The sequence below is a fragment of the Numenius arquata genome, chromosome 4 (assembly GCF_964106895.1).
Source record: "Numenius arquata chromosome 4, bNumArq3.hap1.1, whole genome shotgun sequence".
Classification (NCBI taxonomy): Eukaryota; Metazoa; Chordata; class Aves; order Charadriiformes; family Scolopacidae; genus Numenius; species Numenius arquata.
In genome coordinates this window covers 40,973,289-40,997,307 of record NC_133579.1, presented here as the reverse complement: position 1 = coordinate 40,997,307, position 24,019 = coordinate 40,973,289, and positions in this window count along the sequence as shown.

Genomic DNA, 24,019 nt, shown 5'->3' with positions numbered 1-24,019 from the left:
ATTTTTTCCAGCCACCTCTGGTGACTGACTTCACCAAACTGTGCCGAATAAATGCTCAGCTGACAGTGACATTCCTGTTACTTCTCCTGACACACTCTATTGCAGAGTTATCTGCAACGATGGAAAGTAAATCCATGAAAATAGACAAATGAAAGGAAAGTAACTTGGTAAAAACAAACATAATCAGTGTGTTTATTCTGAGATTTGTGATCCATAAATGTCCACAGAGAACTTTACTGTATATTTAATGACAGTTACCAGAAATTTTGAAATTACTAAAAATAAAGTTTGCAAAAAATCAAACATTATGGAAAAAAGTCTGTACAGAATTTCCTATGTGCAAGATTTTCATGACATTTAATATCATAGCTATATAAAACCAAGTGGGATCAGGTATATCCAGCTTCAACTGTCATGCAATATTTAAAAGTCGGACTTCTCTGCACTTTGGCAAAGGTATAAGTGAACAAACAGAGAAGAACGCATACAAAATGCTTTTGCAATTTGACTTTAAACATTACTGTGTTAAATCAAAATAAATCCAGCGATATATTTTTTCTCACAGACTTTGTTATGGGAAAGCAGAAAATAAAGACTATGTTCAATTATTCATGATCATTAAAAAGAGAATGAACTAGCAAGCTCACAACATGAACAGAATTGTCAAAGTGAAAAGGGAAATAAAGCACAAATTGGCCAAGTGCAAGTAAGGCACACGTATCTGTCAGAAAATAGAGAATTATAAACAGAAGGCAGAAAGACCAAGCCAAGTAGGGAATAAACTGCTAAGTCAGTCAGACCCTCTGGGTTTAATAACCTTAAAGAAGTAAAAGTCAGTAAAAGTATTCATGAAAAAAATATCAACCAGGGTTTCATTAAAACAAGGGAGGGGGAGCAAGAAATACTAGCAAGATACTTCCTAAATAAAATTTATATTTAACAGCACATGCTTACTGTAAGTACACTACTATTTCACAGAATCATAGAATGGTAGGTGTTGGAAGGGACCTTGGGAGATCACTAGTCCAACTCCCCTGCCAAAGCAGGTTCACCTGCAGAGTGAATGGATGGAGCATGTGAGCAGTGCAGTGGAGCAGACTGGACAGGAATGCATCCAAGTAGGTTTTGATACCTCCAGAGAAGGAGACTCCACAGCCTCTCGGGGCAGCCTGTTCCAGTGCTCTGGCACCCTCCAGGTAAAGAAGTTTTTCCTCATGTTCATGTGGAATTTCCGGTGTTCCAGCTTGTGTCTGTTGCCCCTTGTCCTGTCAGCACCTGGCACCACTGAGAAGAGCCTGATCCCATCCTCTTGACACCCCCCTTTAGATATTTATAAGCATTGATGAGATCCCCTCTCAGCCTTCTCTTTTCCAGGCTAAACAGACCCAGGTCTCTCAGCCTTTCCTCATAAGAGAGGTGCTCCATTCCCTTGATCATCTTCATAGCCCTCTGCTGGACTCTCCTTAGTAATTCCTTGTCTTTCTTGAACTGGGGAGCCCAGAACTGGACATAGTACTCCAGATGTGGCCTCACCAGGGCAGAGTAGAAGGGGAGGATGACCTCCCTCGACCTGCTGGCCACGCTCTTTTTAATGCACCCCAGGAGACCATTTGTCTTCTTGGTCACAAGGGCACATTGCTGGCTCACGGTCAACTTGTTGTCCACCAGGACTCCCAGGTCCCTCTCTGCAGAATTGCTTTCCAGCAGGTCAACCCCTAACCTGTACATGGCATTATTCCTCCCTAGGCACAGAGCCCTACACTTGCCCTTGCTGAACTTTATTAGATTCCTCTCCACCCAACTCGCCAGCCTGTCCAGGTAAAAAAGCATACATACGCGAGATCTTAACACCACCTCAATCGGGGCATTTTGAAGATCAGGAGTACACACCACAGGGTACACAACCATGATACCAAGTATGTAAACACTAAATTTTCACACTTGCACTTCCTGACCACTGTGGAGATGCTAAGAACTGATAAAAGTACTTTGAATAGCAAAAAATACATGTACTTCCTTTACTGAGATGCTTTTCAACTAACTGGTTCTTATCTCAAGCCCCAAAAACTGGATTAAGATTTTAGTTCAGCTTCCATTGATCTTCCTATGAATTTGTCAGTCAAATATCCTTCACATGATCCCAAAGCTTTCACAGAATTACATAATACAAGAGCTGAAATTCCAGAGCTGAAAAAAAAGGGGCAAATTCAACACAGTATTCAGTTTATCACATTACTACTGAGCAAAGCTGTGGTAAAGCTATATATGTAAAAAAATCAAAACACTCATGAAATAGGAAAGGCAATGAGTACTAAAAACAAATAGGGATTAATACGCAAAACCTCACTTTTTGGAGGAGTAAACTGTACCACAGATCCTACAAAACCATATAGGAAAATAATGAAAAACAGATCAGGAAAGTGTTAATTATAATAGTGTATCATGAAACTATGGACATACCACACTTGACTCAATTCTATCATACTATACAGTACTGCATAATTATTCCACTCAGACTGATTCAGCACAGCACTGAACTTCGAAAACTCCTGGCTAGCTAATATTTCAACATTATGCTCAACAGAATGGGTAACAGTGAGGGAATATAAGACCACTGCTGAAAGTGAGTACAGAATTGCCATAAATGTCAAATGCCAGGTGCTATCACAGACTGAAATTGGCTTGGAAGAATGAAAGATACAGCTGAACGTAAAGTCCACCAAATTGCACACAGTTGGACTGCAAAAGGGAAATACAAGAGGTCAAGAAGCAGCTTGTCTAATAGAAGAAGTGACTCCTAAAACATCCTCAATGAACACCAAGAAGTGTGTTATTTTCTTCCTTTCCTGCAACAGCTGCATAAGTATATCATGTCTTATGGTGCTTTTAAACATCAGGTAATGAAAACGAAGAAAAATAAAGTTACCTTATCTTAACCAATGCAAGAACCACACATAATCAACTGTAAGCAATCTTTTTATATAGAGCAATTTATAAATATTAACAAGCAAAAACCAAGATTAAGCTGTTTTGGAGAGAGTATGATACACTGCTAAAGCCATTTTACATAAATGACACAATAAACCACAGGAATGCAGGGAAATTGTGATTTCAGACACTATTTCTTCCTCTTATGGAAGATGTATATGGGATTGCTAAAGGAAGTAAGGAAGTTAATAGTTAATAGTGGAAAAATACTGATTTTTCTGCATTTTAGTCAAGCTCCTGGGCTCAAAACAGAGATAACTGAAGTTTAATAGCCTGTGATCTACAAGAGATTACACTAAATGATCCTTCTCTCCCCAAAATATATTGAACTCTTGACTATGTTGCACATACAGCTTATTGAATTTCCCCTCTGTACAGGTACAGAATTTGATTGGGTTTGGATTACAGATTGCAATATCTTCCTAAAGAAAAGTCATTAACAAACTCTACAAGTCCTCCTATATAGTCTTCTGTAAGTGCAGGAAAATTTCCTGAAAGTGCAAAACAGTAGTTTATTTCACAAATTGTTAGGAACATTTAAATATTGATGGCAACACCAAGAGTCATCCAACAAATTATTTTCCTATTTCAGAATCAGCATGAGTAAATGCAATTGATTCTATCATCACAGAAAATAAATTTGAGAACAGAGAACTACATCTCTGACTCATAATGTTTGCAGTTATCTGATCAAAGGATAATCCCTGAGCTGTTTTCATCAGAGATTTTTTTGCATGTCATCAAGATTCATTACAGTAGACACAGAAAAATTCTTAACTATGGCTTTTAAAGTTCACAAGTGACCACTCACGAAGGACCCAGGAAAAAAATGTAATTTCCCCCTTTTCTCTAGGATTCCAGCCTCTCCTCCCCATGCAACTTCAACATAACCCTAGTTAAAAGTATCTGGTTTCAAAAACCAGTAGCCAGCATGAACTAGAAGATTGTACTGTGAACCTTGCAGAAGACTTCAAGGTCTTGAATAGACCATGTCTGCTCTACTCGTCCTTATACCTTGGGAGAAACCTGTACTTTAGCATGAGTAGCTGCTGTAAGGGAATCTGTCAGAATGCCCTGTGGCAGCCTGTGCCGCACACTGGTGGATGTTATGAAGAGATAACATCCAACCTCTCAGGAGAACATGCATAATTCTGGCTGTTGCACAAAATAAAAGGCACAAGGGTATGTGTGGTAGGAGGAACCTCTCCATGAACAGGATCTGCACAGCATGCTGTAGGAAAGTGCGTCCAGCATCCATTTGATGCTGCATGAAACTGAAGTTCCCAGCACCCAAATCGACGTAAGATTTACTTGCTATCTGTGTACCTCTTCTTATTCTATCTTATTAAAACAGCTATTTTATTACTCCATTTGTTGTCAGGTCTTTCTTACTGAGTTCCAGAAAGAACCCTGCACCACTTCTCTCTCCCTCTCATCTTCTTCCTCCTCCCGGTGCAGAATAAGGATGCAGACGTTATTCACATACAGAAGTTCTACAAAAAGAAACACCCTATCACTACTCATCCTCTCAGGCCTCAGTACAACAACAGAGTACAGCAGCAACAAACTTCTTGCTTATCCATACAAACCTGATTAAACTGAAGTCCATACAGACCCTGGTATATATATGTAATTGCAAGAGTTTAAGGAGATATCCCTTCTGACTGTCCATTATACCCCTCTGCCAGAGATGATTGCTTTGTAACAGGATCGATGGAAGTGCTTACTACCCTGGGGATCATAACTTCTAGAAGACTAGGGTAGCATTCACAGTTGCAGTAGCATCCCAAACTACTGTAATATTTTTATTTTAGGGAACATAAGTCACAGTCTTGAGAGATGGAGCTACTACAATATCTTTTATTTATTTTAAACAATACTGGAAAATAAATGGGGATATGCCACCCACAGATGAGTTTGTCAAATTGCTCATAAAGCTCTCTAAGCAATGCTACTGCTTTAGCTGTCCAAGAACACAGAAAACACGAACTGGCAGAAGTAATTGTAGCAGAGAGAAACATGATCATATTTCTAGAACAGCCTGAGAGCTTTATCAATCACTCAACTTCCTTTAAATTTTATAACTACAAGAAACCAATGAGAGCAATGGTATATCAGTTGTTCTAGGTCCTATATTTGTATGTACAACTTAACTTTAGCACCAACTGTACCAAAGCTGTTTTTTTCCTGTTATTTGGAAAGAGCCATTGACAACAATAAACAGAGCATATTACATATATAAATAGCTACCAGTTCCAGTTACCCATAAGTCCTCCTTTGATTTCAGGACAAAGGTTCCACCAAAACTTCTAAATCTGTGACTGCCCATGTAATCTCAGTGAGAATACGGCAGCTAGATTCGAACAGAATGAGCAGAGATATGAGTTACTTTGGTCAGTTTGTAAGCACACACCACACACTTAAATAAAAAGCAAGATAGAAATCAGGTACAATATAGAGCAAAGGATTTTTAAAATCAGAAAGCTCACCTCTAATAGCTTTCTCTTTTTATAACAGCTGCAGGGTTGTGCCACCCAAGACCCAAAGACATTTTGTCAAAAACACTTTTTTTCCCTCCATTATAGAGCCACTTGCTAAAGAGAAAACCTAAGGTGGAAAAAGGTGAAAAACTATGAATGTATTTGTACTTGTTATTTGTATTCAGAAACATCAGCATCTTACAACAGAAAAGAGATACTAAACGTTTCCTTACTATTTAGTGCAAAAGACAAAGTGGGTTAGGGATGGGAGGGAGGATCTACCGATTCAGTCCACCTCTGTGTGAGGGCAAGTTAACAGCTAATTATTTTAGTATGGCTGGCAAAATGCTACCTGACTCTCCCCATACAGAAGCTGCTCGTGAGCTACTCATGAATCAGTATGATTTCCAGTGCTGTGCTTTAAGACTGTAAGACTGCAGGCCAGGATTGAGGAACGAGCAGCTCAGGCATCTGTGCAGTGAAGGCCACCATCCCAGTCTAATCTTTTCCCATGAATCAGCCAGAGCCTCTACTATGTCAGTTATTTTCATCATTTTTCTTAATTTTTTAAAATTACTACTCTGAAGTTTGTTTGAAGAGAAGGCTTTCAGCAAAAAAAACCACAGGCCTAGATTTCTAAAAAGTTAATTTTCACAGAATTCTATTGAGTGTTTTTATGGGACTGTTCAGAAAACTGTCAGTTTCCTATTTCCCCATTGACACACTGGCTTGTGTGATTTGTCACAAGGGTTATCTCAGTCATATTATGTGACATAATACAAAGAAACTCAGAAAATGTGATGTGACAAGCCAACTAATGCACTGAGCCAGTAGGGAAATTTAAAAGCAGTACATATCTTAAAACTAAGTTGACTTCTTTCCGCCCTCCTCCATACCTCCTCTCCCCCAAGTCCAAATGGTTTCCTCTGCAAAATGGTGAGGGTCACCTCTTCATTACCTATATTTAAGCACAAATTTTCCTTCTAGCATTGCCTGTGACAAACAAATATTTTCTCATAACCCAGAGTACAGGCAAGCGGTTTGCATTTATTGCAGTTCAGGATCCGAAATCATGTAAAAAGGCTCTTCCTGAAGTGGGTAAAGAAGTAAGCTACCAAGAAAAAAGCAATATTCAGAGAAGATCTATGAATAAAATTGCAGTGTGTAAGCAGTCATCAAACAACAAGGTGAGCTAGAGAAATCTGCAGCATCTGTGGGCAATATAATGCCAGGAAACCAATGCATCCTAAGAAAATGCTATTTCTTCTTGAAATAACCTTTGTTTTCTGCTTCATGAACAGTTTCATACTGCAGAAGCACACAGCATTCCACCTGTCCATGAAGCCAACTTAAAATGGACTAGTCACCAGAAATTTAAGTGTATACTTGAAAGGCAAGATGCCACTTAAAGGCTTCCAACACAACATATAAGAAAAAGTACCTCAATACTGCAAGGCACTGTGATATTACTACTAAGCCTTTTGGACAAAATGTGCCCTGTTTGCATAGGTAGTGCCTTTCAATAGCAGCAAATAATTTTACTATCAGGATTATTTAGAATTGCAGTACTACAGTGGTATCTTTGTGTCCCTCCCTTATCACCCCTTCCTGGTGGCTCTGGTATGCAAAGAGAAAAAAATACAATATATTCCCCATCATCAACTGTGAACATTCCTAGTGTTAAAGAGAAACCCGTTCTCCCAAAATCTGAACTCAGATGTTAGTTTGTCATAACAGTTTATTCAGAATATGCTCCTTTTCCCCATAACCTCTTTTACACTGTCAAGACACTGGAAAATAAGAATAATTCTATGATAGATACTCTAGATAAATAATTATTATTCTAGAGTAAAAATATTCTTAGATTAACTTCAGACAAATTTGAGGATTACATTTAAGTGTGGAAAAATTTTGAATTTTAGGCAAGCATTTAAACAAGCTTCAAGAAGAAATAATCAAAACATCTGGATGATCAGCTGGAAATTTTAGAGTTATTGTACCTTAATAACCACAATATGAGTAATATTCTCTTCATAATTGAAACAATATGGATTTCTAAGAAATCCTAAAAAAAATTTAGAATACAGGAATCTATGTGTTCTCTGACTTTTAAATTCCATTTGTTCAGTATCATTTTATATTAAGTAGGTTATACAGACTACCTCATAATAATGTCATCACTTTCCTATTTTAAGAAGCAGTAAAAACTCTGTATACTTGGGGGACATATGCAGAACATAACATTTTAATCACTTTTACTCTGCAGATTTAATGGGTATAATCAAAAGATCACAGTTAAAAAAACCTCAAATCCCAAAGCAATGTCTTGATTGAAGCAATTTTAACCTATAATGTAATAAAATCAGATTTAATAGTTTATGTAAAAAGAATTAGGCAGTGCAGAATATCACTTAAAGTACAGTATATTTTTGGTCTTTCCCCTTAGAAACATATTGTGCTTCTCTTTCTTACTGCAACCCTCATAAAGCTCCTTTAAAGTAGAACTCATTAATATTTATATAAACATTTCCAGATTTTCATATGGAAACTTCTACAGAAGTGGGAAATAACATTATTGTTTCGCTGATTTGAGAGGCGGCAGCTTTAGTAACACTATAGAAATCATACCTGAAACTCATTACCAACATCCCTGTTACCGACTGACTGTCCAACACCGTAAGGCTGGACTGTACCTACGCATGCTGTGTTCACAAACAGAGCATGGGTAGATGAGCAGGATACACATGCAGAGCTTGGAGACTTAAAAAAAAAAACCAAAACAAAACAAACCCACAAATAAATACTGGGACCCCTAAGTCTGGATAGGAGAAGCCCGAGTGAGGGTAGGATTGCAGTTCATAAAGTTACGAAGGCAACTGATAAACTGCCTTTCAGCAAATCCTGCAATACAAGAATGAGGTGGCCACTTGATGAAACCAGTGGGAGAGAGACCTAAACAGATAAAAGTGCTTCTCTGGACAGCAAGCAGAGAACTTGTAGGCTTTGTGTCCACAGAAGGCTGTGGGTGCAGACAATATTAGCAGTTTTAAAGACAGGTTAGACAAATTCAGGCACCACGCATGGTGAGTACTAAAAGGACTGGGCAAGGATGCACACTCTAACATGTGCATGGTATATAACATACAGCTGTAGATCCTGGAAAAGAACAAGGACAAAGGACCAGAGAACACATACAAGCACACAAGTCCATCCTGGCTCTCATGTCCCACTGTCACAATTGAAGATTGAGTATGAGGACTGATAGACTGTCACTCTGAGCCAGGAGGGTATTTCTTACTTTCCTGTCATCAACTGGGACTTCTGTCAAAGAGCGAATAATTCTCCTTTTCAATAACACGCCTTTCTCACCACTATGGAAATTGATATAGAAATGTCACTGACCTTCCTATCACGGGGTGGGGGTGGGGGGGGCGGAATTCATAAATAAATGGCAGCATCCATAATGACTTTTATAAAAAGCCCTAATATCTACTAGATGTCTGGTTGTTTGCTTACCTTACCCTAGAGGTCAGAGTTATTTTTAACTGGAAAAGATATTTACATCAGCACAGAAGTTTGAGGTTAGAAAGGAGTGCTACCGTAAAAAAGGAGGAAAAAAAATATCTTAAATCACCTATAAGAGAAACAAATATTTCCTCACAAGGAAGGTGGCCTGCATGATGAGGGTCTCTTGATCTCGTAGCAATTAATTTTGCACACACTGACCACTGCAGAACTGTACAAGCAACATGAGAACATCTTGCTTTCTGCCCTACGCCAAGTCGATGTTCTAAAGACGCAATTCAAGGTTAATGAAATCCAGACCTCCTCCATTGGCTTTCCATTAGGTGGATAATTCTGCAGTCAGTTATACCATGCAACCCTGTTAAACTGCACGGAGAGAGTGACTGAGGTTACATCCTACATAAAGAGCAACCACAAAAATGATACTTAAAAGACACGCTGAATCCATATTTGCAAGTCAAATTACTTTTGCCGTAGTACAATGAAAATATCTCTTTCAAGCTAATCAATGAAAGATGCATGTCACATCAAATTCCCTTCATTTTTATACCCTCATTCCCTCAAAGGCAAACATTTGGCATGAAGGCACAAGCATGACTTCACTAATTATAATAAAAAATTGACTTGTGAAAACTTTGTGTTTACACCATAAATAAAGTATAAACATAGGAGATCTGAGTCAAGCTTACCAAATGCTTTGAATTTGTGGCATTTACAAGTAAGATTAAAGTGTGTGGGTTTTTTGTTTCAAGTTCAGTACATAAAGCTTATATTCTAGTACAGTATTAATTGCAGTAAACACAGTGTATGCAACAAAATATGTGGACACAGGTCTTGCCATTCCAATTCTCACAACCTGTCTTTTGTATTGCCATATAGAGTATGTAAAAAAGGCTTAATTTAGAAGTGGTTTTTACTACAATCAGCATACTACAATGTTTCATACTCTTACAATTAAAACAGTACTAAATGGCAAATTTTACAACTAAAGTAAGAAATATTGAATAACAAACTTCACAATTAAATTATCAATTTCAATATGGAGAAAAGAAAGACAACGAACATTTATCACACTTTTCCAATAATTTGCAATCACTTCATTATTTCCTGGTTTAAAAATAAAACGCTTTCAAAGTTATGTTTCTGTCAGCTTATCCACACATGTATGTAACTTCCGAAGAAGCTAAAGCATCCAAACATGTTGTTTTGAAAGTGTTCAGATTGTATAAAATTTCTAAAATTTGGCAAAATGAACTGATTCTGCTGTACAATACAGCTCCACAGAGATGAGCATCACAAATGTCCCGTTAATCTCTCTCCTTTCCGACAGAAGTATTCAGTAGAGATTATTCAAATCATAGGAGAAAAAGAATTATTTAACAGCGGAGAAGTAGTTAGCAAGGAGGCAGGCAGATGTATATGTAATATTAATAGCAGCTGTGCCTGTACCACTTACGCATTCACCATCCTCATTCCTGAGTACATCCTTTGCACCTCCTAAATGTATAAGGGCATAAGTGCACATCTTATATAAGCCAGTTTCCTTTGGGAGGAAATCCAGCTGCATGGACAAAGGAGCCATCATTTTCTATATCTTCTAAGCTAAGGAAATTGGTGAACTGTCTGTACAGGACACCAGGTGGTAGGCAGTCACATTACAGAACAGAGGTTGTCCTTAGCATGTATAGAAACTTATACCCATCAAGCTCAGTGCTCAGAGCAAACAAAAACTCTTGCCACCTTGCAGCATGTTCCACAAGTGACAGAGGAAGTAGTGTACCGCAGGGAGGGATCTGTCAGCTCCAGCTGAATTACTGGAAGCTGCAATTAACTTCTCAGAGTAGGGCTGAGCCAGAGAACTTTACATTCATTCAAGTGGGCTCAGAATGTAACAGGCAATTATAACAGGAGACACGTTTAGGAAAGCTTCTTCAATTTGGCATTACCTGCAGAAAAGTAATGACCAGCAATCTTGCAGGCAATCCAGGTGAATGGAGGGCAGCAGAACTCGAGTGAAAAGCAAGTGACCAGATTAAAAATAATTACTTCTGTATTTCAACTTGCTTACCAATTGCTAACATCAATATATTAAAAAAAAAAAAAAGAAAGAAAGAAAGAAAAAATCTTTCCCTAAAATGATGCACAAAAACTATATTCCAATAAATAATAAATGATCATTTATTACTCGAAGAGGTACCCATACTAGCTTCAATTCACAATTACACTGTGCTCAGATCTGTCAAAGACCAATAGCCTTTCAGTGTATTATTAGCGTTTACACGTTCATCTCTGCCTTCTGAAATCTCTCTACAATTAGAATTATCACTGCTAGACTTGATGCAACATCCCAAGGAAGAAATTTTTACTCTCCCTTCATTTAACACTTGACAGCTCTCTGTCACTGGGACACTGGGTGAGTCTACCTGAACAAGTGTACACTAAGTTCTCTTTTTAGGTATGTGTTTGCCTTGCACCTACGCTACTTCAGTGCTCCCCTCTTCACACTGCACCAGTTGTTAACATACATATACCTTCTCTGACCAGAGATATACCTTTTCAAGTAGGAAATTTTCTATCTTCCCTTGATTTCAGCGGTCTTTAGAGGTTTCTTCTGTGCTTCTCGTAATAAAAGAACACAGGCATTATCATACTCATATACATTGTTCCATTTAACAGATTTATGTTTTCATGTTAAAAGGGAAGCTACAGATAAATTATAAAAGAATATTGGTAAAGCAAATTCTTATATTTTTTTTTAAAGTTTAATTACTTGGAGAGAAACATTTTAAATAAAAAAACCTAAATGATCAGTTCAAAGCAAATTGTAAGTAGCAGAGCTGCATATAATGGGAATATGCAGGAAAAAGAGTAAACTTTATTATATCATCAGTTATAGAAGACCTCAGATTTCTTAGCATCTTACTTCAACAGCAGTAGCATCATCAATACACTGACTAACCACTTCACTAACTCCCCAAAAATAGCTTCATTGGAGAATGGTGTCTGACATCACCTCCCATTTATTTCTGAAATCAAATGGCAGTTTAATGAACAATTGCTTCAGGTAGAAGTTTGGTTTTAAAATGAACAAAGTCACAGCAGCTGTGAAGTTGTTGCACAGAGATTTTAGAAACACAAATTGTTTCAAAAGTTCAAACAACCTAGCCTCCTCAGGCTGTGTCTAGTCTGATAGTTTTTAGCATTATTTGTTAATGCTTTAATTTCAGTCATAATACAATTGGTATAGGCTAAAATTATATATGCGTAAATGTAGGCTACAATTGCCAGTACTCTTAATTGTGAAAATAAGAGAGACCAAATGAAATCATAAATGCAATATAATTGGAAAAAGTAGAAAAACCTGACAGACTTTTCCTTTAAAGCTCAAAGAACACGAGGGAATAGTAATTTAATCAGATGCTCTGTCTCAAAGAAAAACTAATCGCATATGCAAGTCAAATTTGGCAAAGTAGCTTAGCCTTAATGAAAGAGGAAATTTGACAATATTGACACATTTTACAGCAACATTTTCAAAATAGGGCATTTCACTCTGAAAAGTCCAAATGTTTCATTTTTGACATTTTCTATATAAAACATTTCAACTTTTCAAAAGGTATGTCAGCAGGCTGAATTCCTCCCATGAGGTTTTTAGAAGTCAGTCATACAGGAAGGAAAAAATATTATCCAATCCCTCATCCTATATTCAAGTCAAACCCAATGAACACTTATAGAGGGAACGGAACATGAGGAGAATATAACCCTCAGGACACAGTTCTTACATTACCAAAAATATCAATTCAGAGCCCTGTGGCCTTTTTTGGAAGTCAATTCCCACTCTCACAGTGTGCCTCCTTTCGAAGCTATCACTTTTGTGATGAAAATCTTCTGGTCTTAGTAAAGAAGTATAGAAATCCCAAATTATAGGCTGTAGAGAGGAAGGGAAGAAAGAAAGTTTTTGTTTTTTTTTTTTTTTTTTTTTTACTATTTTTCAACATATATGACCAAGAGCACAAGCAAAAAAAATTGGATTTTGGTTCACCTCCTGAACCAAAAAAATAGATCTTGAAAATTGTTTCCCTTTGTTTCTCAAATAAATTTGCATCTGTTTTGATTCAGAAAAAACTACGGCCAAAATACACTGTTTGTTTTGGGAAGCAAAAAACTGGCACACTGTAACAAAGCTGAAAACTTTCATTTTCAGGAATTTGTACTAAAAATCAAAGGAACCCAGAGTTTGGATTAACAAAACTGCCAGAGGCAGTAACAGCAGTGGTAATAGCTCTCTTTTACACTGTAAAGCCTGATGTTTCATGCCACATGGACAAGCTAAATATCACCAACAGGAAAACACTGCCAACAGATACTGGGAGCAACACATTCTACGACACCTGTGTTGGTTGTACCCGAAAAGACCCCACAAAACATCTACTACATGATTAAAATTATACAGTATCACTCCGAAGGCATAGAACATCTGCTGGAAATTAAGCTTTATCAAGGAGAGGAAATATAGGACAAAACTACCCATGCATCAGATTCCTTACTAACAGGAATATAATTATTTTCATCCACCAACTCTTCCCTAGTGGAAAAACACACAACAAAATACAAGTTACTGCTAATCACCTGCTAAGCTGATGCTATAACTGTTGTGTGAGAAAATGGATGTGGAGATGTGTGCAAGTCTAGTGGAAAACACAGCTTAAAATATTTTCTTCAAATATGTTCTGTTTGGAACCAGACCATGTTATTAAAATCTCACTAAAGATAAGTCAGTTTTGATTTAAGTGACAGGATGTAATCTGATGGAAATGAGATAAAGGAGATCTCGCACTGAAGCAAAACACTATAGGAATAAAATGAATGGAAAAGAGATCATGTTTGGGATTATCCATTCACATCAACACAACGAGGGGCAAAGTGTACAAAATGCAGTATGAGTGGATGAAAATGTTCCAGTACATGGCCTATTACTCATTCCCTACTTATTGTGGGAGAATGGCTAGCTGAGAAGGGTTACGTAGACATGATCCAGCTGGCCGAGCAAAAGCTTGAGAAACATCGGATTCAGCCCCCGTAACTACTGGGCTGGTAAAGACACCTTGTCCTTGACTATAATTGTTGTATGATAACAGGGAGGTTGCAGCTGCTCAGGCATGGGAAAAGAGGATGAAAGTAACTGTAAAGAAGGAACCAAGGGTGGAGTTGATCTTTCTAAGAACTAACCAATCATGAGCTTAACTTTTGTAATATGTATGAGCTAATTATGTTAGAACATAAAAGGCTACTGTGTGAATCAATAAACGAAGCTTGCTGATCACTCATATTGAGTGGCCCTGTCTTCCCTCCGTCGCGACAACTTATCATCAAAAAATAAGAACAGTTCCAACAATACACAGACATGTTAATGTTTTTATATATACCACTCAAACGCTGACTCTAATTTACAAATAGATATTGAGATAGAACACAAATATCACATTTAGTATTTAGAAAGCCTGAATACATTTTCTCCTTAAAAACAGAGAGTTCCTATTATCTTCCTGTCATTAGAAGCAATCAATTCAAAGACTCCTTAAGGGACTACTACTTCTTGGGTGACACGCTGTAACTGGCATGCTCCAGTTTGCATGTTTGCGCAGTAATGTCTTTTTGAGGGGCAGAGATTTCTTAAGACAGACATCAATGCAGTTACTTTTAATCCTGAGAACACATGCTAAAACAGCTTTACTTTGCCTACACACAGTCGGTGGGCCAAGACAGACATTACTAATTCTCACAAACAATTGCACAAGAGGAGGAAAAAAAAAAACACAACACAAAAACACTGAGAAGAGAGTCCTAGAGGATGTCCACTGAAAAGCTATTTCATCATCCAGGTCCAAAATCCTACCGCACTGAAAATGAGGGGGAAAAAAAAAAAAAAAAAGGGAAAGCAAACCACAGACCTTAGACTGTAAAGAGATTATAAGTGATGTGGGGAACAAAGGACAGAATTATTTGTAGACTGAGTTGCTCATGAGAGAATCAGTATGGAGGTTTTGCATGGTTTAGATATTCCTTGTACTTGCAAATATATTTTCAGTTTGCTCTGATGCTTTTTCTGTTGGATCCTTTAAAACCTCCTATATAGGTTTTATTTAATGCAGCCAGGACAGCTGATTCAAATTGACCGGAGAGATGTTCCATACCATATAACATAATGCTCAGCTATGAAACTGGCAGAGGCCAGTTTCTCCAAGGTAGTCGTTACTCAGAGACTGGTTGGGCATTGGTCTGCTGATGGGAGGTGGTGAGTGACTGCCTTTGCATCATTTGGTTTGTTGGGGGTTTTTTCTTGATTTACTAAGTTGTCTTTATCTTGACCAAAAAGTTTTTTCTTGCTTTTGTTCATCCTGCTGTAATAGAGTGAGCAAGTGACTGAGTGAGGGCTTAGCTGCTGGCCAGGGTCAATCCACCACATTTTCAAATGGCAAGAATGCATTCTTTCCAGAGATCAAACCTGTAAAACTTCATGGAAATATCAGCTTGACAGACATTAATAATTCATAAATCAGTATTTGCTAGTATTAATTTTTCTGTAACACCCTGGCACAGATTTAGGGTGAAAATACAAAAGTTTATTTTAGCAGACATCTGATCCTGATCTGCACAGCTGTCTACTGTAAATGACTCGAACTACTGCTGTGACAAAGTCAGCAAATAGACATCAAACCCTGGAATAAGTGGGGCATAACACCAGCTCTAATCTTTGGAGTTTCTGCTGCTTAAACCCAGGTTGAATTTAAACAATTTCATTAAAGGACTTCTCCCCTGAAGTCATGTCATGCAACACTGTCACCAAAAAGACTCAAGCTAGACAAAGAAACCAGTTCAAGACTACCTACCTAAGGCTCTGTGATTAATAAAATATTTTCCATGTTTTCTGCAGTATGAAACCTCCTCACTTCAAATGTGAATATTTGAGAAACATTTGCTGTGTCATTCCTTAAAACATCAAAAACATACAGAGCATTAGGGTGATTATATCAGTATCAATACTGTTTTCAAGTTAGCATACATTATTCATACAGACTTCACTTCAATATAAAAGGATACACTACATGCAGTGCTTATCTTACTAATGTTTCCAAGAAGAGATCAAAACAGGATATTAGCTTGTGTTCTAGGGAAAAAAAAAAAAAGAAAAAAGAAATCCCATAATTGTCTGGTATGTCAACATGACTTATTTTTGACTTCACCATCTCTGCATTCTTAATGCAAAACTTATCAGGTTTTCCATCCAAAACTGCACTCCTCTGGGCAGTGAAGAGTTCAAGAGCTTTTTGGATTTATAGGTATACACGCACCAACCCTTACCTGAGCAATCTCTCGTAGCAACATAGGGGTTTTTTTGTTGGGTTTTTTTTTTAACACCACCACACAAAATATATTACGGGCAGCTTTTTACTTATATTATTTTTACACCTCTGTTATTGATGATGGGAAGATGTTTAAGAATAAGCTCACTTGTCTTCATCATACACCAAGCTTTTAGTCTGCTGCAAAATGAGAATGCTTGACAGGAATATACAGTTTACTGAATGACACATCTACAGCATGACGAAAGGAATTATTTGGCATTTATAGTTATATTTACCCCAGAAAGCCAAATGCATCTCGCCAGACCATCCATCACCATTTGTGCACTTGTCCACAGTGCAGAGATTGGTCTTCCTATTGCTCCATCTCTAGGTCAATAAAAACATCCCTTCCTGTAAAATAATCCAGAAAATCCTCAGGATTGGAAGTCATACTTTAAATGCAATAAATTCCATTAGACCCTTGTCATCTTTTGCAAAGTATGTACTCCCATTTCATAATAAGAGTGTTAATACTACTGAGCTATGTAAAAATTAATTTTGTATTTTAAAGTGTTTGGTTGAAACAAACATACATAATGAACCATATTTCATCCTTCATCAGCTGATAAGGAACTATTTCTGGCATTGGGGATAAACAAGCTAAGCAGTACCTGTTTAAATACCTGTGATCCTGTTTGGTGCACATACTTCATCCTTTATTTACAAAAAATTCAGACATCAAATTAACTCTGGTTCATGATACACTGCACAAGTTAAATATGTAGAATATAAACACATATACATAGGTTGTTGTTTTGATGTTCCTCTATACATATATTTAACTACTCAGACATGAATGAAATATAAAAATGTAATATAGCTTTAAACTAGCAAATAATTCTACTTTAATTAGCCTTTCTGGTAACTCCTAGTGGTTTAGTATCACATAAATATTGTTCCACAGGGTTGTTTTTGAAAACTGGCAAAGCCTGACTGATTAAATTTCCCATAAAACCTCCCAGTATCAATTAAGTACAGAAAAATATGTTCAAGTCATTTAAAGTGAGAAAGAGCTAGCCCAAGTGTGCTACATCATCTGATCTCCAGTGACTTTAAAAATACTTGTTTCTTCTGCAACCATGACATATGGTTGCTTTATGCACGTCAATCATTTCCAACAGCTATGCAGCTTTAAATCATAAGATTTTCAGAACAGAAAAATCACACAGGAAGGTCAAAAGGAGCATCTGATCCATAGCAGCATTACTATGGGTTACCGATGGGGAATTTGTAAAGAGGCAGCAAGTCTCTCAACAAACAGCTAATGGATTCTACGTGGTGTTTCACAAAATCACAGAAGGGTTGAGGCTGGAAGGGACCTCTGCAGGTCATCTGCTCCAAATCTCGCTCAAGAAAGGATACCTAGAGTTGCCTGCCCAAGACTATTTCCAGATGGCTTTGGAGTATCTCCAAGAACGGAGACTCCACAACATCCCCAACCTTGGTCATCCTCACAGTGAAAAAGTGTTTCCTGATGTTTTTCAGTTTATGCCTGTTGCTTCTGGGCACCCACTGAAAAGACCATGGCTCTGTCCTCCTTGGACCCTGCCGTCAGGTATTTATATACGTTAACAAGATTCCCCTGAGCCTTCTCTTCTCCAGGCTGAACAATCCCAGCTCTCTCAGCCTTTCCTCCTATGTGAGATGCTCCAATCCCTTAATCATCTTCATGGCCCTTCGCTGGACTCTCTCCAGTATGTCCATGTCTCTTGTACTGGGGAGCCCAGAACAGGACCCAGTGTTCCAGGTGTGGACTCATCAGCACTGAGCAGAGGAGAAAGATCACTTCCCTTGACTTGCTGCCATCCCAGGATGCCATCAGCCTTCTTTGCAGCAACGGCGCGTTGCCACCCACGTTCCACTTGGTGTCCACCAGGGCCCCCAGGTCCTTTTCTGCAAAGCTGCTTTCCAGCTCGGGGGCCTCCAGCATGTACTGGTGCATGGGCTTGTTCCTCCCTGGGTGCAGGACTTGGCACTTGCCCCTGTTGAACTTCATGAGGTTCCTGTCAGTCCATCTCTCCAATCTGTCTTCACCTCTCTCAAAAATTACCTTGCCTGGGGATTTCTTCTTACTTGCAATAAAAATGCCTGCCTGCCAGAACTACAAGGAGAGCACATGCTCACGCATACAGCTAATGCATGCACCAGGTTACCTTTGGAGAATCAGCTCCTCCAAATTTTGGGATAAGTCTTTAAGGGTGTTTTCACATCTAGTCGTCACAGATTTCAAGGAAGTTAAACACCTACAGATTCAGTGATCTGAGGCCCTAACCAGTTCTGATGTTTGTCAGTAAGTTAAAGTGTTATCTTCAATTTCCTTCTAAAAACTGCTGGAGTTATTTGCAGTCTAGCTATTGTATGCTTATTGTAAATTTTACAATAGTCTGATACCTTAGAGTTTTTCACAGACATTCTCTCCTAAACATGTCTAAAACAATAGAATACTGAATAATGGGAACTAAAGCAGGACCAAAAAAATTAGCATCACAGTAGAGCACTTGCTAAGGTAATCCTTAGAATACTATGTGAAGGGGAAAACAATATATTTCTGTATACACTTACAAAGGAGTAGAAAAATACAAAATGCATTGCCATAAAACACACTAATAAACCACATTAAAGAACACTCCCTAATTTGCACCCACAGGCAAAGTGTTCAAGTATTTGAAAGCTAAGTACTTATTTCAACCCAAATGTCTGGAGCAAGAATACAGAAGTCAGTCCTAAACACACATGCATATTCTAATGTCTGGTAACATTTTTAGATGCAGTATTTAGTTTTCTTCATTAAACTAAACAGTTACATAATAACAAGCAACTATGAGAACGGTGAAATAAATATTCTGTTCCCTAATACTTAAAGACATAATTCATGTTAAAAAGACTGTGGTATATCAATGATGTAATAAACCAGGATAACGAAAACTCCATTTTGGGAAAAAAAACCACTGTGACACTAACTAGTATATATACATTTTACCTCATTTTAACCATATTTAGTGATCTACAGGGATTTCAGCTGTTATGGTGATGCTGTATGAACAACAGGATTCCAAGAAAAACATACATGTATGTTGCATCAGAGGTAACTCAAAGTTCTTTTTTGCTGAAGAACAATCAGGAAACATATTCAACTCGTTATTTCCACAATAGGTTGACACCTTGCAACTTACATACAAACTCCAGCATCAGTGTCTCAAATTTCTTAGTTGTGTTCTTGTAGTTTTAAACTATATATGAAAGAAGAGGTGTACTTATAAAAGGCTACTAAGCATATAATACATTAAGCAAGTTAGATACCAGATGCTGAGCTCAAATGTTATTTCATTCCTTGGGTAACTCAAGGATCTAAAATTCAAAGTGATTTCCGAGCTGTTCTCCTATTCCCTTCTCATATCTAAAATAGTACCTGTTTCCAACAGTTCACATGTCCACCTTGTTTATACATCCTTTATAAAGACCTTCCTTTTCAAGTTTTAAAAGTGGATGAAAATAGTTCTGACTCTATACCCTATATTCATCATAGGTAGCTCTTCCATTAATGTTGTGAGTCCCATTTCACCTCAATCCATAACATTTGTTGTTTCCGTGAAACATTATGAACATATATTCTTTTGCAAGCAACTACGGCCATAACACACGTTCACTTAGTTGGATAAGCTCAACCACAACTTACAATTTCAGTATTACTGACTAAATTTAGATCAGGCACTAAAATAATCAACCACCCTGAAGTAGGAAATCAAATTCTGATCCTTTTAAATCATTAAGAATGTGACAACCAGTTTCTCCGTAAGACATTTACCTTAAGTCCTTGTTTTTCCCATAAATTCCTTTAATTCTATTATAGAAAATCAGATGAGGTGTTGAACCCTGAGATACTGTAATATGATGTCAGTTATTTAAGGTAAATTTGTCACACAAAGTCTGACTCTCAAGCTAATTAAACAACAAATAATACCAGTAAAGCAAGATGCTCAGGAAACTGCATCGCTTACGAGCTTCTTCTGCACCACAAGTATTTTCATCCATTGATTTCCATCCATTAGACCATGTCACACCAAGTAGAGAGTTAGAGCAGTAATATAATAGCTGAGGACTGGGCACAGAGGGAAGATGATTTTAACTGGGCAATCCTTGCTTTCAAATCTACTAATGGTTTTCTCAGGCATTTACTATTGTTTCTGCATCCAGCAAAGTTATAGATTACAAATTAAAGTGATGGCCCAATTTTACCACTCTTCCTCTTGGCACAAAGCAGTGGTATTTCTAATCTATAAAGAAAACGTTGGTCTAAATTTGAAGTATTTTTGCAACTCACTTGCAAAATAGACCATGTTCTGAAGCCCTCTTCTGAAAAGCAGTATTTCGTCCTTGAGAGGGCTGAAGATTTTCATTTTCATCTCCTCTGTTAATTAAGCACTAATGAAAGTAAGTAGTAAAAAGCCAGTTTTTGAGAGCTATTCAGGAGCAATCACACTTTGAACAGTTGATTAATGAAGCATTAATAATCTCTTTTAGTATAAAGCAGTAAGAAAAAAAAAAAAAAGCAACAAAAAACTACCAGATACTGTTTTATAAAATGTCAACAGACCCAACAAATACAACTATATAGTTGCATATACATACTGAAATCAACAGTTTTGAGAAACCAGGAAAAGGCTTGAAAAGACATCTAAAAATATGTAAATGTCAGGCTGCAAATAAAGATAAATCTCCAATGACTCTGTACATGGTAGACTAACAAAGGCACTACAGTGTTACATGTGGTACAACTGAGAAGCATAAGAATGGAACTTGGAAAGTACAGAGGTTGTATGCAGAGAAAGCCACCATGTAGTCTGACACGTTGTCCATTAGAGGATTAGCTGCAAGTATTTATCTGCTGCTACAACAGTTTCTCATCTCAAGATTGCCATGTCTCTCCTCTTGATTTCATGCCCTTTAAGTCTGATTAATGCTACTAACTTGCTTTTTCTGTACATTATCAACTTGCCCTGGAGTTTCACTGAGACACTTATCCATCTTAATCGCAGGAATCAAGTATGAGTCCCTGCCATCTCCTGGCAGAGACACTGACTCAGCCATAATGACTAAGCAGTGATACGTACCCTGGTCCAGGGATACGTGTAGCCACTCCAGTGGTAGCAGTGGCAAGTACAGCGGGCACTCAGGTAGAAGCATATGATCTGTGCAGCGTCATGGTGCCTACAAGCAGGTTTATAAGGAGGAATTTTGGTTTTTTCTGTTAACATCTCTCTCTTTTCATTCATGTGCTTTAAATTAGAAGTAGAGTGCACTGGGCTGACCAAAGGACAGATTGTGTGTCTACAAATGCAAAGAACATGCACAACCACTTGGATTATCATCCCTCATTTTCTATTTCAGTCAACCAGAAATGTTTAAACGGAGAGTTTCAGTTCATGTTTAAACGATTAAGCACACCTGACATTTATAGCACTTTCCTACCGGACAATTGTTACTAGCACTGCCTGGCCTAAAGGAGAGAAAAATTCAAACAATGCCACTATTGTGAGTTTGTCTAAAAGATGCAGCCTGATGATGATAGTACAGAGAGGCAGGTGCATTGACAGAACCTCTCTTTTCTGTCTCTCTCCTTGCATGGAAAAAAAAAAGGAAGATGTAACAATACAGGCAACAAATGCTAAGACCACAAAAATGCAGTTATCGAGGATGAAGTGTGAGACTTGCTGAACAGCCTGGATTAATTTAGCCACGATCTCTCTGCAGGCATTGCTAGATATACTTCTACTTCAAAAAGTGAGAAAAGATTTAGAGTTTACTTAAAAATTTAGACTTGACTCAAAAAAAAAAAAAAAAATCATCACCCCGTACTCTCTTCAGAGTTACGATCCTAATGGCTCTTCTTTGGTATTCTTTCCATTAAAAGATTTTAGGTCACGTAATCACAGACCACAAACACCATTACATTTGCTCCAGCCTTAACTACAGAATTGGAAGAGCAAAACACAAAATAATTAGATCTTAGACTTTATGAAACTAATCTTTGTGTTTAAAGATTCTAAATACCAGGAAAATATTGGCTTTTGGGTTTCTCTTTTAACTAACACCAGACAAGATGAGTCAAAAACATCATGTGAAGACAGGTCATTCACCAGAAGAAAAAGGCAATTCACAGAAAATTTCACAAGTATTTGGGCTAACATATGCTTCCATAGCCACAAAGAGTAAAAAAAGATGTACATACCATTGAGCATTTGACTACTAATATTTTTGGCTAATAATACTTTGACAAAAATAAATTTGGCTGTCTTCAGAGAACTGCAAATGTTTAAGTCCATGTGCAACTGTGCAGCAAAGTGAAGCCCAAAAGCCTGTAAATGATAAAGAAAAATACGTAACTGACAAGCTTTCTTAAAGAAAGAGAGCCTTTGATGAAACACTTAGTCAATCTTTGCCTTATGGAAGAACTTTAAAAATAAACACAACACCGTGACATGTTGTGCTATGTACAGAGTGCTTTGTTTCTCTCTGAAGGTAAAAAGGTTTCAAGGTCAAAAATGACAGAACTGTTCTTTGCTTGCCAGTCAAACACAATATGTGCAAAACAAAGGTGTAAAAAAAACTACACGGGGATCAGGAAGTGATGTTGAATCATTCCGTGTAATTGCAGTTTTAAGTTATTGAGTTATTCTCTCAATTTCCCAAAAAAACATTTTTTTTTCTCATTCACTCTTCTATTTTCATTAATAATTATCATTTTCCAGGACAGGGAGAACAATTCATGTTCAGATTGTCTCCCTTGTTTTAAACCACAGTCATTTTATGTTACAAAAACCTTTTCCAACGGATTGATAATGTTCCATAGAACAGTATGATTTCTCCCACTGATCCCAGTGAACAAAAGCATGGTCTATAAATGATCTAATGATCCTGGAAACTGTATTTTAAGGAGTGTCTCAACTGTGAAATAGTCAACAAGCCATAAAGAAATCACTTTTATAAGGTTAGAACATCATGAAACTGATGAAAGAATCCTCAGTAGACTATGTGCAAACATATTCAGTGAGTTTCACATGATATTAAACTCCAATCCTAAGCTTCAGTTATTTCAAGGGACTACACAATTTCAACATTGTTTAACATTTGAACAAAACAGAAACAAGCTCTTTTCATATGAAACTTTCGCCCAATAGAACCATATTTTTTAAGGAAGTCCATAAAGCGCAAGAGGTGCTTCACAACAATTACTAAAGCACAAACCTGGCATAATTTCTTTTCCACACTGCGTTTCTTCTTTACTCAATCTGTCATCTTTACGGCTATTCTCACTCCCACACTCCACAGCACTTTAGCAGGTATGACTTATAACCCACCTTAATCGCTTTCACCACAATACATTTTTAGACATTCTTATCCTTATACTATTTACTAGCCATGAAGAGAGTTGTAAAACTGGAATTTCTAAGTTCCAGTGTGACATTTCATCTTAAAATGGAATGCCTCAGTAGATCACACTACCTCCTAAGTGGCCTAAATATCATTATTAATTTTTAGAGGAAGGGAAGTTAACAAATCAAGGAAAAAAAAACCTCCCAGTCCAGTATGACATTGCTTTTGCCGTCAGCCTTCATTGCCTTC